Source organism: Strix aluco, chromosome 2 (genome assembly GCF_031877795.1).
Source record: "Strix aluco isolate bStrAlu1 chromosome 2, bStrAlu1.hap1, whole genome shotgun sequence".
NCBI classification, from domain to species: Eukaryota; Metazoa; Chordata; class Aves; order Strigiformes; family Strigidae; genus Strix; species Strix aluco.
In genome coordinates this window covers 122672008-122687480 of record NC_133932.1, presented here as the reverse complement: position 1 = coordinate 122687480, position 15473 = coordinate 122672008, and positions in this window count along the sequence as shown.

The window sequence follows — 15473 nt, the reverse complement described above, 5'->3', positions numbered from 1 at the left end:
GCCGCCTGCGAACGGCGCCCGCCATGGCTGATGTGAGCCCGTCCCTTCTCTCAGTACATGTTGATACCTCCCACCGCAGCCTCGGCAGTGAGGATTCCTCCTCCTGGCTGATAACGCCGCTCCGAGCAGCGCCGGGCGGTCAGCATTCTCCGTTTGCAGCTCACCGTGCGCATCTCCGCGAGGTGATGCCGGAGGCGGCCGCTGCCGTTCTGCTCACAGGCTGCTGAAATGGGGCTGCTTTGGGCTGTTAAGTCACCGCGGAGGTGACGGTCACCGGAGCTAATGCCGCGGAGGTATTCCGAAATTTCCCTATGTACTTAGAAAATTGTGAAACCAACTATAAAGGTGACAGGGAAAAGTGAAAGGTAACCAGGTTCAATTCTTTCAACTTTTTCTTCTGTACTCCTAACATACACTTGATGTTAGAAATTTATTTTTCAAAGGGAATTTATGATTATCTTCTTAAGAGTGAAAACAACTTGAAAATTATTTATCAAAGGAAACGACATGCTGCTACAAATTGCTTTCTGATAAGTTAGAGAAAAATACCTTTAATGTGGATAATTGTAGGATCATCACAGGTAGAATATTGAACACATCTGAGTACCTTTATGTTCGCTGCAGCGCAATGATGTTTCCATGTCAAGCGATACATTTGAGGGACCTGGGGGTGTTGATTGACAGCCGGCTGAACATGAGCCAGCAGTGTGCCCAGGTGGCCAAGAAGGCCAATGGCATCCTGGCCTGTATCAGAAATAGCATGGCCAGCAGGGACAGGGAAGTGATCTTGCCCCTGTACTCGGCACTGGTGAGGCCACACCTCGATTACTGTGTTCAGTTTTGGGCCCCTCACTACAAAAAGGACATTGAATTACTTGAGCGTGTCCAGAGAAGGGCAACGAAGCTGGTGCAGGGTCTGGAGCACATGTCGTACGAGGAGCGGCTGAGGGAACTGGGGGTGTTTAGTCTGGAGAAGAGGAGGCTGAGGGGAGACCTCATTGCCCTCTACAACTACCTGAAAGGAGGTTGCAGAGAGCTGGGGATGAGCCTCTTTAACCAAGTAATAAGCGACAGGACAAGAGGGAATGGCCTCAAGTTGCGCCAGGGAAGGTTTAGACTGGATATTAGGAAGCATTTCTTTACAGAACAGGTTGTTAGGTGTTGGAATGGGCTGCCCAGGGACGTGGTGGAGTCCCCATCCCTGAAGGTGTTTAAGAGTCGGGTTGACATAGTGCTGAGGGATATGATGTAGTTGGGAACTGTCAGTGCTAGGTTAATGATTGGACTAGATGATCTTCAAGGTCCTTTCCAACCTAGATGATTCTGTGATTCTGTGATTTGGGCCAGAGAGGGAAAGTGAGTGGCCTGAGAGCGCACTGGCAGGCTGAGAAACTGTACTCAGGTACTGTGTGAAACCTAGTTCCCTTCCCTAATTAACCTTTTACATGCATTTGCTCTGTAAGTCTCAGCAAGTGAGTGGTAAACTAAAATGCTGAGTAAAAACTTTATTTTTTTTTTATACTAGCCTAATTTATTCTAGGCCCCATAGTTTGCATTCAGTGAAAACAGGTGCGTGCGTTATACTTCCAGCATTTTCTTGCGCCTTTGTTCTGCATTGCTTCCTGGGTGGTTCCCATGACTAAGATACCTGAAGACCAATGTGCGTCTTTTTCCTGTGAATTTTCTGAGATGATCCTCCAAAGCTTTTCTTTATGATGGCAGTAGGAGTAATATCTGCAGCTAGCCTAATACCAGCAAAGCTTAGAAATACTAATAATCCATATGTTGCTAAGTATAAGGGCCTCTGTTTGGTTATAGAGGCAAAGCTTCTAGTGAGAAATATTTTTTTTTAATTAAACTAACGTATATTTAGAGGATAATGATATTAATCATGTAAGTCCTTCAACTCTTGCAAAACTCCAGTGAAGATCAGGCTTAGAACAGACTGGAAGCAATTTATTTTGAAACAGCCTAATTGACATTGCTCAACTTGTGTATCTGCAGCAAAAGAGTTAAGATACATGGAACAAGAAGTCATAGGTTTGTGGGAGATAGCTACGTAACTTCTGTAGAAGTGATGAGGTAGCAGGAACTGAGATCTGTTGCAAAATAGTACAGGCTCTTTACTGTGTAAAGGCAGAGGTGTTGGAAGGTCTTGTGTTGATTGCTTTGGCATGATCTTGTTTCATTTGGTGTTTCTTGTTCTGTGGGAGGCAAATTTCTGGCAATCTGGAGGTGGCTAGGAGTTGTTTGAATGCTGAGAAGGAAACATTCTGGGAAAATTTAGTGGAAGTTATCATCTCCTTTTGGTACATAGTGTATTTAATGATATCCCATATAGATTCCCACATAAAGATAGGATTGGTGAGGTTTTTTTTTCTTTTTTTCCTAGTTTTGCACACATTGTTCAGTGTCAGAGAGCATCAAGAATGGAGCTACCCCACAGTGCAGATGAGCTGGGTGCTGAGGGTGACTACCTGAGCTCACCAACTGGGGTGCAGTCCCACAGGACCTGGGCAGGGCAGGGCAGTGATAGTGGCAGGGTCCACCAGCAGCTGTGGAGAAGTCAAGGTGATGAGCCTGATGCAGAGTCCAGCTGGGAGGGAACAGCAGGAGATGGCTCAGAAACAAGGCTATGGCATAGTGCCAATGTCAGTCCAGGGGACCAGGATTAAGGCTACCACCTTTGTCAGTCTGGAGTCCCTCCAGGAAAACCAGTCACTAAATCAGGGAAGCTGGAGACAGGCACAGCTATGATGCAGCTCAGGCAGGGACTGAAGGCTCAAGCTAGAGTTGAAACAGAGCTGCTGGATGAATGAGCAGAGGGCGTGTGGATGGAGGTCCCAGGTGAGGTTGCTCAGGGCTTATTATTACCAGTTAAGGCTTACTAGCGCACTCATGGCCCTGACATTCAGGCAGTTCAGAGGTCTAGTCTGACCTCTTAGAGGAATGTACTTGATTGGTGAAAGTTGTTTTTATGTTGTTGAGGTAGATGTATAATTACTAGGACATTCACATGAGTATTACAAATGAAAGTCCCACATCAGAATCATCAAAATCCATGGATCTTAAACATAAGCATCTCAGATCCATTTTGTCCATGAGCTGTTAAAATGGCTTTGTGGAGATGGTGCAGGTGAAACCAAACAACAGCTCTAGAGCAGGGTTAACTCACAAAGATAATCAATAAAAACCAGAAACACCCAGCTGGAACAAGGAAGACTTTATTCACCTCTGAAATCTGATCCTCAGGAAAGACCTACAAGGGCAAACCTGGGAATGAGAAGTACAAATTCCACTCAGTGTTGAAAACTGTGGACTTGGTATTTGCTCAGTAAAAGTTTTATGACCACTATAGTTTTCCGTTCATCTCAACAACTATTAACCCATTGTTGTTCCACAGAAGTTCACTTCTATAGGCTGTCATCTCTCCTAGTAGAGATACTTGATCAGCTGTCTTTCTCTCTTAAGGTGTTTGAGGAATATTAATTTAGGTTACACCCAGAACAGTCATTCCCAGCCTCTACACTTGGCTTGCTGTTTGCTGTGTATGGATCCAACTTGTAAATGAGTTTTTATTCCCCACCCCAGAATGTCTTATTCCACACATAACAGATGACACCTCACTTTACAAATCATGTAATTTTAGTGTTCTTAGACATGAGAGTTAGAGCAAGACTGCTAGCAAACAGCAAAGTATTTCTAATGAGGAAAAGACAGGAACACGCAACAAGTTTTGCTGAAATACTGGCAAGGGTAGCTTTAATTCACGCTTCTTGACAATGCAAAGTTAACACTTGAACTCAATGGAAGAAGAGATAAGAACCAAGGTTGACCTAACTGGCATTCTCTGTAATTGGGGGTGTTAGCAAATCTGCATTTGTTTGGGTTAATTCATGAATACTTTTTAAAGAGTAAGGAATCAAGTCCTAAATTATATTTGCACTATCAGGATTAGCCATGTTTTGTTAAGCAGCAGTGCCCACATGAAGCATCGGCACACTGTGAATGAATACTGACATTTCCTTGAGCTCAGTGTTGGCCCAGAAGTGAGCAACTGTAATGAAAATCAACTATAATTCAACTATATTTCAGTCAGAAAGATCTATATACACGGTTGTTTGAAAAGCCCTTAACTCTATGAACTTTTTATTCCCGGACAGTTTTAAATTTTCCAATCCATATACCAGATTTTTTACCACTATATTGTACTTGGTGTAAGTTTGAACCTCGTGATGGCTTTTCTGTTCTGCAAACTCTATGATGCCAGCTCCTATAGCAAATTCCGTACTAAAACCGTGTAGTGTTGTATTTCTGTGGATGCTGTGCCTGGCGCATAGTTTTGCCTGCAGGCCCTGAGGCATGCACCCTTTAACCAGGGAGCTGGTAAAGCCTGGAGCCTGCTAGGGAGGGTGCCTGGGCGTCTGCAGTAGGTATATGGTCAGGAATGTGGGAAACCATACCTGCTGAGTCCTTAGCTGCTTTTTCCTGTTTTCTTATCTCTGATGAGTAAGAAACTGACTGCAACAACTGGCTGCTTCTCATATACTGTAGTGGCTACCAGAAGGAGAAAACTTCCAGTCACAATAGACCTGATTTGAATGGGTAATTTAAATGGTAAAAATAGAGTGCCTTCCTCTTATACAACAGTTTTCCACATGGATCAAAACACTTTATGAAAATTAAGTGTAGTGGACTTTTTGACTATTCAGTTTCCAGTGAAAGTGCACAGATACTTTAGCGATGAGTGGGAATTTAAGATGCTCGGCAAGAGAGCTAACTTATTTCTGTTGTGCTGTGACAGAAAGAGGAGGTTGTTGACTGAGTGCAATGCAGCCGCCTTACAGAGGTGACACCACAAATATTCATAATTGTGTCAACCAGGAAATAGTAAAAAAACCCCAACAGACCAACCAACAAAAAACCCCTAATTGGAACTGCAGGAATTTCAGTGATCCAGAAGTGAGTAGTTGATTTTGGAGCCTGGCCAGTTTGATGGGATGAAAAAACAACTGTTCTGACAAAATCCATTACAGGACCTTAAAGGCGCAGCCCTTGGTGCAGCTGGCTACTGGTTTCACACTGACCTGGACAGGGAGATTTATGTATTTGGCATGGACCATGTTGCTTCCTTCAGCATTTGGCAGGTACCACTTGAGTATGAGATTCTGCGTCTGTCCTAGTGCTGATTAAGGCTAAGCCCAACTGGCTTCTGCGATGTGATTCAGACTTGGGTACAGATGTATGTTTAAGCAGACAGAAAGAGAGGGAGCTCATAGTAATAGATATGAACACAGCTGCAGTCTGCTGTATTAAATCAGATCTTGATCTTCAGAAGTAATTCTGAGTACTGGAGAAAACTCTCCCTATTACAGAACATTCTCTGAGATGAGCCTGGAAATAGACTTTTTTAAAAGATGAAAATGCATATTTTCATGCAAATATAATTGCATCAGAGGAATGATTTTCTCACTTACACAACCATACCAGCCAGGGTATTTGGCTCTAGTGGTTGCTTGAGATAATGTTCTGCAATGCATGACATTCCTTAATATTAAAATCTAGAAGTCTTGTCTTCATGAAATCTTGTGTTTAGGAACTCTTCTGTAATTAAAAGAGATTGTTAATAGCGTCCTCATTTTTTAAAGAAGAAAAACCTGAAAAAATAAACACAGTTCTAGAAAGTCACATCTTTATGCCTAATTAGCCGAAGCAATGGAGTTTGTAAAAAACACTCTGTTATCATAAGAGTAGCATTTTAAAATGGAATGTCTAAAATCCAGTCTGAGTTTTGGAGACTTAGGTTAGAGTGCTTTCTATGAAAAAAAGTAAAGAAAAAGACCTTAATCATCGTTAAGTAACTCTCCCTAAGTTGAACCAGAAGGCTAAATGCTGACCACATCTGAAAATCAATGCTTTAGTGAACGAACTGAAAATCAGTCAAAGTTGCTCTTTGCTGAATGGGTTTTATAACTTGAGAAATTCTATTAAGTCCCATTTTCCTGCTCACATGGAAGAGAAAGATCTGTGTGGAAGTTCTCTTTTTTCCTCCCTGAGGTAGAGTCATTTACAATATATTAATCTTTGAAAAAATGGGAAGGATAGGGCAATGTGACACATTTGATTGTACTGAGATATGTTTGCATGGACAGAAAAATTTCCATGTAAACACTTTAAAAAATATGGAATAAAAACCTCAAGAAATGTTACTTTTTTATTTCCAGTAGGTTGGGGTAAATTTTACTCTGTGTTATCTGGATTAAATCCAGGATGACTTTTATAGATGTCATTGGAGGCTTTCTGGATTTATACTGATGTGAATGGGAGATTAATTTGTCTGTCTCTGTTTTGTTCAGATGGTTTCTACTTGGTACTCCCATGAAATAGAATTATTTTCTTTTCTCATTGTAGACTAAGCTCCTGATACAGATATCATAGAATAATGGTTTGGGTTGGAAGGGAGCTTTGAAGGTCATTTAGTGCAACTCCCCTGCCATGTCCGGGGACATCTTCCACTAGACCAGGTTGCTCAGAGTACACTGCTAAATAAACCTTTAAAAACTGTATTTCCAAGCACATCTTCTGAGAACTTTGCCTTATGCCCTCGCAGGTTTACTTTTGTATGATATTTGACAAGGGACTAATATATCCAAAGGCTTTTCCTTCTAATTCCTGGAAGTGGAATTCTGGACCAGAAGTATTTTTGTGTTGAATATTAAGGGATTTTATCCTGCCTTTGGAAGGGATGTATGAAAGAGATGTATGGAAGTAGAGAGATCCCACAAAACAACTTTAAAAATCACATTGGTTTGATGCAATTCAGACAGATGCCAAGAGGAATCCTTTGATAAAGGAGGGCCTGTAGCAGGGAAGCAAATAGTCAAGTGGAGTGACTCTGGAAACAATGGGTGTCTATTGCTAGAAGTGTCCTGATTTTCTTATCAACCTGACAGTTTGCCTTTGCATTATTACAGCATCATCAGATCAAAAGCGCCTGAGCCCTAATTCTGGCTTTGCAGGTTGTGTGACTGCTGCTGTTGCAAGGAGTATTTTGCTCTCTCGTACTGTGGCTGTGGCTGCGGCTGTCAGCACTCAGGGGAGCCTGCTTGTGCTCACCGACTGATTTTTGGCTTCTTCTCTTGTGTTCAAGAAGGAGGAGGATCCTAGTGCTCTCCTTGTTTCTCTTACATGTTCATCCAGGCCCATTATGAACACGCTGTTGTTGCTGTGTTAATTTTTGTGAAACAAATGTTCCAGAAAGTTAAGTATAGAACTGAACATCTGAAGAGATGCTGGTTCCAGAGACACTAATCTGACCTTATAGCAAACCTCCTAGAAAATGAATGCCATCGAGGACATTTACTGAGTAGAAATGACAGGATTAAAACTGAAACAGAAAATAGTTTGAAGTAGAGACAGGAAGAGAGTGCAGAAGACACGTCAATAAAAATGAAGATTTATTTACATTTCTGTATGTGGCATATTCTGGAAAACAAGACTTGTCCTTTTTTCCCCCAGCTGAATATTGTGTTGGTCGTGGTGAGGTTTTCTGCTTTTTTTTTTTTTTGAGCAATCAGACACACAAGTTGAGGAAATAGTAAATATAAGAAGAAAACATTATAATAAATAATAATAAAGTAATACTAAATGATGATGATTATGTTGTTTAATAAGAAGAGTTGAGGCAAGCAGCTTTTGCTGTTGTCAGGGTCCAAAGGAGCTGGATAGTGCAAATGGGTGCCCAAGGCAACTATTTGCTTTGGGATGCTTTTCATTGAATATGGTGAAGTCTCCCTGCTCTGCTTCTGGCCTCTTTTTGTACTGATCCTAATGACATAAATCCTGACCCCAGGCTGATTAGGTCCGGTGCACTTGTTAGCTCAAGCTTAGTAGGAGCTGTAGTATGTGTCATCTCACAAGGTGGCTTGCCCTTCCAATTAAAAAAGGTAAAAAAGAATTTCAGAGTACAATTTGGAAACATGACTAATATTTATCATGACAGATCTTTTTGTAACACTCCTCCTATGTTAAACCAATGTCTTTTCTCAACACTTTGAGTAACATGAGGATGTCACACGGCTTAGCAAAACGTGACTTTTATGCGCTTCCTTTCCATGCATTAACATTTCTGGGAGAGGTGTGGCTTGAAAAATCAGAGCAGAGGGCAAAGAAAGAACATCGTAGATATTAAGTTGCCAGTGAAGGTAAGGCTCTGAGTCTCCTCTAGACAGTGTTCTCTTCCTGTACATTAGTTGCATCATATTACCTGATGAGAAATCTCGATTCAAATAAAAATAAAAAGAATCCTAGAAAGATGGCAAATGAGGTTCCACTACACAGGAATTAAAAGAGCACTTTGCCAGCTCTTGTGACGTAGTCTACCCCAGAGACATCTGAATAAAAAATTGGCTTAAATACTTTGGCAAAACTTAGATTCTGTCATGACTTGGGGAAGTTACCAAGATATTCTTAGGATACCAGTATTATCTTATCTTCATTTGACTCAGATTTATGATTTTCTGAGAATCTGAGAGTTTTAAAAATCTGTAATGAAATGTTGGGGAAAAAATCTTTAGTAGTAAAGTCTGCCCTGGATTTGATGCACTATATGTTAATATTACAATCAATAAATTCAGAATATCAGCCATATGCATCTTTATGTGAATCTGTAGAGAATTCCATGACTAATGGATGTTTTCTAGGAGAAAACAGGTAAGACAGTGAAATGTTTCCCTTTGATGGCCTGAGGTGAAACTTCCCAGAGACAGATCACAGAACATCCCAGCTGTGCACTTGACAACAAATGACCTTGTGGTGAGGTCTGCGTGGAGCCCATGTACCACAGGCTGACCTCTGCCTCCTGCCTCATCCCACTGACCCAAGGACATGGCTTTTGCCTCACACCCCACGTGCATTCACACTGCTCTGGGATTGGCTGTTTTCCATGTTTTGAAAGTGTCATACCCACATGATCTCTGAGCAGCCTCTGACTGGCACTTCACTTCCTTCCCATAAGGAAGGTACAGGTACACTTTCCATATGACTGTATATAAACAAGTCTATATTTTTATCTATAGACATATATAAAGATCTAGACATTCAGTGTAGTAAGGACAATAAGGAAAAGGCTGAGGAGATTTCCCCCAAAAGACCACACAAAGCAGAAGAACCAGCTAATGGTTCATGAAACAAAACATTTTATTTCAAGGTGAGTTTCAGACAGAGAGGGCGGGTGGCCCAGAGCTCCCCTTGTCCATGGCTGTGGGGAGCCTCCAGCTGCCTGTGGGACCATGGCGTGATGCAGACTGGGGCTGTGTGTGCTTCCTTGTCCTTAGGTCAGTGTCCTGTGCCAAGGTCTTTGTTGAAAGCTGAAGAAATCTCTGGCTGAGTGGCTGTGGAGGGAGGGGGCAGGAACACACCATGGTCTCATCCTGTCCCTGTCTGATCCTGTGGCTGCAAAAGGCAGGATAATATCAACAAACAAAGGAAACAGCCGCCCTGGCTCACCATGGGCAACCCCTGCCCAGGGCTCTGCCAGCTTCAGGCCAAGGCTGTCAGTCCTACATCTCCCTGGCAGCCAGAAGACACCCATCCCATGGTGGCGTGGGCCACCACCGGTCAACCACCCACTCTGACAGTGCCACTGCATCACTAGGTGTGTGCCAAGAGCTGGTGTCATTTTTGATTCCTTAACTTTTTTTGGTGTGCTTGTAGAAGGTAGCAAATATCTCCAGCTGTGTTGCTGAGGACTGGAGAGCACCAAGGTCTGGTCCTGTCCCTGTCTGAGCCTGCAGCTGCAAAAGGCAGGATAATATCAACCAACAAAGGGAGCAGCCACCCTGGCTCATAATGGGCAACCCCTGCCCAGGGCTCTGCCAGAGTCTTGATTCCTTAACTTTGTCTCAGCATCCTTGTAGAAGTTAGCAAATCTCTCTGGGTGTGTGGCTGAGATCATGTTCTGGTCCTGTCCTTGTGCCAGGTGCCACGGTCTGGCCCAGTCCTTGTGTGAGCCTCTGGCTCTGGAAGACAAAGGAGGAGCAGCCACTGTCCATCATGCCACAGGCACCCCCTGCCTCCCTGCCCTCTCACCTCAGCCCTTGCTCACCTGCCTGCTCGTCTCCAGTCTGGGCTGTCTCACCGCACAGCCCTTTCTAGATGTTTTCTGGGTGGCCATGTCACCAACCCCCTGCAACAAGGCCACCACCAACATTCTGTCTGTTGTGACATCACTGGGAGGAGCCAGGGCTGATGGAAAGCCCAGCACAGTACAACATTTCTTTTGAAAAACAACTACATGAAAAAACCCACACTTAAAGCACTCAAAAATTCCAAAAGTGAGGAATAAGCCTGTCTTGTTCCACTTTATCTTCAGTCCCATCCTTGTCTCTACCATTCAGGCTTCTCATTTCACTCCCAAACACCTCCCAAACTTAGTAGTCCTTCTGCCAACTCCTCATCTGATCTGCCTCATCTGATCTGAGCTTCCATTTACCTGGTAGCTGCCAGGCATTATCCTCAACTAGCTACCAGCTGATTCTGGTCTTCCCTGGACCAGTCTTTCTCTAAATTTTGTGTATGCTGGCCCAGCTGATATTATTTTGCCTTTGTCCATTGCCAACATCCTTTATTTCAGAACAGCCTATGTACATCAGTCTATCTCCCTGCTTTTCACAGGCCTTGTTCTTCTCCTTTCTGTATTTAAATCAGGTTTCTTCATTTCTTGGGCCCAGAAGAACAAATGCTGAAATAATGGAGAAGAAATGTTCCTTGCTCTCATGCAGTGCAGACTCAGCTCTATGAACTCTAAGGTCATCTGGGCCCAAGGCTTTAATGATAAAACATGAACTGAAACTTTGATTATCACAAGCACTGTTGATAGTTTTGCAAAAAAAGGTCACAATTTTAATTCAGCGAGGGTAAAATTATGATTATGCTTTCTTCTCAGAGGCCAAAGATCTGTCTTGAGTTGCTTTTTTCAGCAAAGCTTAGCCTTTGTCAGGCATGCCTTGTGGAACATTTCCACCCAAAGCTTTGCCAAAGTAATGGGTTCCTGCAGAGGGCATCTTTGAGTAGCTGTCCACCTTAGTAACAGCCAGGGCTGTCAGGTTCTGTATACTAAGCTTGGTGCCTTCCTTTGGCCATAAATGTTGAATTCCCTTTTTTCCTAAGATGGCTTTGAAATGGAACTGAAATCAACACTGAAAGTGATTATCGATACAGTTTCATGGGAGGAGGTTTGATCATCAGCCACCACATTTCACGTGAAGGATTCTGGACAGTGTCAGTGTTTAACCATCAACATGTTTGACAGTTATGTTAGACAGAGAAGCTGTTCTTCAGTGTTGTTTTTCTTGCATGTGAATAACAACATTCATATACACTTCTAAATTTGTGACAAAGAAGCCTTGAACATATGACCGTAACCTGTGTACATATATGGCCCTGAGGAAAATACTTACCTAAAAGAGACTAGAAAAAGAAGAGACACTTGAAAAACTATCCAGACTGAAAACCTCCAACTGATTTAAACGAACTTTATATCAGACATGAAGAGAAACATGTTTTACAAAGACCTGTTAGAAAGACATCAAACTAGTATATAAATTTATCCCAAAATTATTTGGGAGCAATTTTAACTATTTCAAAGTGGTAGAGATTTAAGGCATATATAAAATTTATTCAGATTTGAAGGGAAAGGGATGGAATTCAAATGTTTACTTTTATAGCATCACAGTTGCCTTATCTGATTTAAATAAAATGTTTGCTGAAATAAATTTAAATAAAAACTGCATCAACTGAGGTAATAAGAATAATGAAAATTGCTTGTTTTAAAGACATAATACCATTCATTTTCAAAGCAGCTGTGTATATGATCTTCTGATGTAACATTTAGAGTTTGTTTACAGAAATTACATGGTATACAGAGAAAGATGGAGAGACCCCTAACAGACAGATTATTTGTTGGAGACTACATGTGTTTTTCTATGTAATGCATTTAGAAACATGAGTGACTAAAATTTCTCATCTTTTTAGGAGACATTCTATTTGAAAAGAATAACAAATCCTCAGGTTTTTTGTGCATCCAATAAGTTGTTTGCAGCCCTAATAAGCTTGCTTTGCGGTACTTTTGCTTCTTTTAAAAACATTTGCAAATTAATTAAATATGTAATTGTTTTTATTTTTAAATAGACAAGTTTCTATATCAGTTACAAAGAATTCTTGTCTTCAGACTTCACTAATTTAGAGCCTAGCACTCTGTGACTGTGTTGTAATGAAGATAGTGCTCAGCAGTCTACTTCAGTGAGTCAGGACTGCCAAGTTTTATTCTTTTTTTTTATTTATTTTAATGTTATTGAGTGTCCTGAAATATGATGAGTTTTCTAGTACGATGCATATATGTTCTTGTTTATTCTTATCTCTGTTGATGAAAAACAGTCAAGGCAAGTGAATCAGTCACTGATGTAAAAAACCCAAACCCAACCCTTTCTAAAAGCAAGAAATACTGTTTGTGATTTAGCAGCTGAAAGATCTGTAAATGATGTCTGTTGTATAGCTCCATGCTTTCACTATTAATGGACTTAAAATGCTTTTACCGACTTTAACTGCTACTGTTCCCAGGTAGTAATTATGATTCATACCTTTTAAACAAAGACTAATGAAATGTCTGTAGTTGCTATGAAAATGCAAGAAAACTGGGTCAGTGCTGCAATATGCAGGAAGGTAAGTCTTCATTTTGTAAATGTTTTAGATTCCAAAGGATTCTGCTTCTCTTTCTACTAAAATCTACCTTAATAGTAAGATGAAATATTTATGCTGGAGTTAGTTAGATCAGGTGGTCATTTTGGCGGATTGGGTCACTTTTTGGGTTTGTGAGCTGCAAACTCAGGTGAGGTTTTGATATACTGCTAATTGTGAGCATCACGATACTGGTGCACATGAGCCAACGCTATAACAATGTCGTAATGTAGCTGGAAAGCACATTCTCATAAATCAGTGAAGGTAAAATTGTAGTATCAGACTTTGATCCTGAACTGAAAAAATGTGCTGCAGGACTCAAGAAGGCAAAAACTGGTATCACATAACTGTTTTCTGTTGGTAACTCTTGGTACTTTGAGAAGGCTTTTACAGATATCTGGACTTCTCTCACTGTGGTTGCCTGTACATCCATCTTCTCTTAATTTGATGTTTTTTGTTTAAGTCATTTGCTGACAAAAATTCCTGGGAATCCTCTGGGGTTAAACCACAACAGTCCTTTTTGGCACCCAATGTGGGACTCGAACAATTTGATTGGAATGTGCTAGATCAAATTTATAGCTGTTATTGCTGTTTAGCTGTTAATTGGCAGGCTCCTGCACTTGCCATGGGGCTTGCTTGCCTTGCTGTATGTTAGAGTCTAGCGGTCGTTAGTGGCTGCTTTTTGCTTTCGCTGCTTCGCTGTGCTGCTGTGCTGCTTATCATCTGACTCTGCTGTGCCTGGGAACAGTTTGATAACAGCCATGGCAATGTGCCTGGGCTGGCAGATGGCCAGGGCATCGCTGCTGTCTCTGTGCTGCTGCACTGGACAGCCTGGAACTGCAGCGTGAACTCGAGTTGAGGGGACTGTGGCCTGTGGGAGTCCATGCGGGAGCAGGACACCCCAAAGCATCTGATGCTGTGAATGAGTCCACAGCAGAGCAGGTACACCTCGAAGCATCTGTGGCTGTGGTTATGTCTGTGCTGCAGCACATATGCCTCTGAAGGGATTGTGGCCCAAGGATAAGTCCACACTGGAGAAGGTATGTCTCCAAGCATCTGGGGCTGTGCATGAGTGCACATCACCTTGTGAATTCACACTCAGGTGTAAAAGATTTAGGGATATCTAATTTATACCACATGATACCTGAAATTAAATTTGAAGTAATTACAAAAATGGTATTTTTTCTGTTTTATAGACATAGCCTAGAAGTAAAGTACTGACAGGGAATAACGTTACATTCACTGTTTGTACCTCTCTGATAGCACAGATTAGCAGAAGTAGAAATACCTTTTCTTACATTAAGCATAGGAATTTTGAAAATGGGCTATAATAAAAGGTTTACAGGTTTCAGTGTTTGAATTATAATGGCTGCAAAGACGATGTTTCTCCTTCAACTCTTAAAATTACTGCTTGAAATAAAAATGCATTTAAGCACTTAAAGTTTGGTTTATAAAACTGCTATTTACTTTTATGCAGGTTCTTTGCATAGTTAGGAAAAGGAAACTTTGATCTCAAGAGTGCATAATATGACAAATGGGACTGAAGGTGTGAAAGAACTGTGGTATTCTCAGTATAAATAAGTAGATTGTACTGCAATATATTTTATTTAAAGAAAGATAGTGGCAACATTTTACAAGTGAAGTGCAGAAGTAGAGCTGCCTGGAGGAGTATCAGATTGGCAAAAATGCTCCAGACACAGGATCCTCTTTGAACAGAAACAGTGTGTTTGGTCTGACTTGACAGTTCCAGGATATTCACACAACTTCCTGCTAGGTGACTTTTTAGGTTGTTAAATAAACTAGTGCCAGGGACAGCTTCTGACTGTCATCTAGCTGACCTAGCTGACCTAGGACAGCTTCTTGACTGTCATCTAGATTGCTAGTGATTGTTACACATCAGAACTTTGGTTAAGACGTCTAAGATTTGTCACATTTGTAACTGAGATATAAACAGAAATCTGATTACCACTTATGTAAGCGTTCCCAAATTCTAGCATGTAATTAATTTGGGGAAGAGAGGAGAATATTATTTTATACTGCTACCTCTTCTGTAATAACAAAGAGGCCAAACCATAACTGAGAGCCAATTATTTGAGATACTGTATAAATGTGATGAAAACACAGTTAACAACTGAAAGATTTACAACACAAATTAAAGCTAAGAGGTAACAGAGCAATAAAAATCTCAGGAAGACAGCATGCAAAGGTTAAGATTAGTGCTTTAAGTGGTAGGTATGCTGGATCCCTAAGCACTGTAGCGTGTTTTTGTCAAAACCCAATGTTAAGCCAAAATATGAAGAAAGTGTCCCACATTCAAAGTGTTTCTATGCTGTAGACATTGTACTGTGGCAGCAAATAGCTCAGTGAAAAGTACTGACCATTATTTATCTATCATCTTGAACATGATTTGCAATGTTTGTGAACTCTGAGCTGTTTGAACTAGCCTGCTAGTGATACGATAACAGTATTCTGCTTTATAGCTGTAGCAAACAGAAGTAAGAGAAGTGATTTCTCCCTTGATCATTCTGGCTTCTTATAAAACTAATATTTTCCTTATTATCATAAGATATTCTACTCACTGATGAATAAAAATTGGATCTTTTTACATCAGGACTGGGTAAACATCTAATGGTTTGGAAAATTATCTCAAGGAGAACTCTAAATGGTTGAGTTTTGTTTGCTAAGCTAAGGTACATTTCAAAGAGTATTGTGCTGATATTAGTGCTGTCCCAGCATTT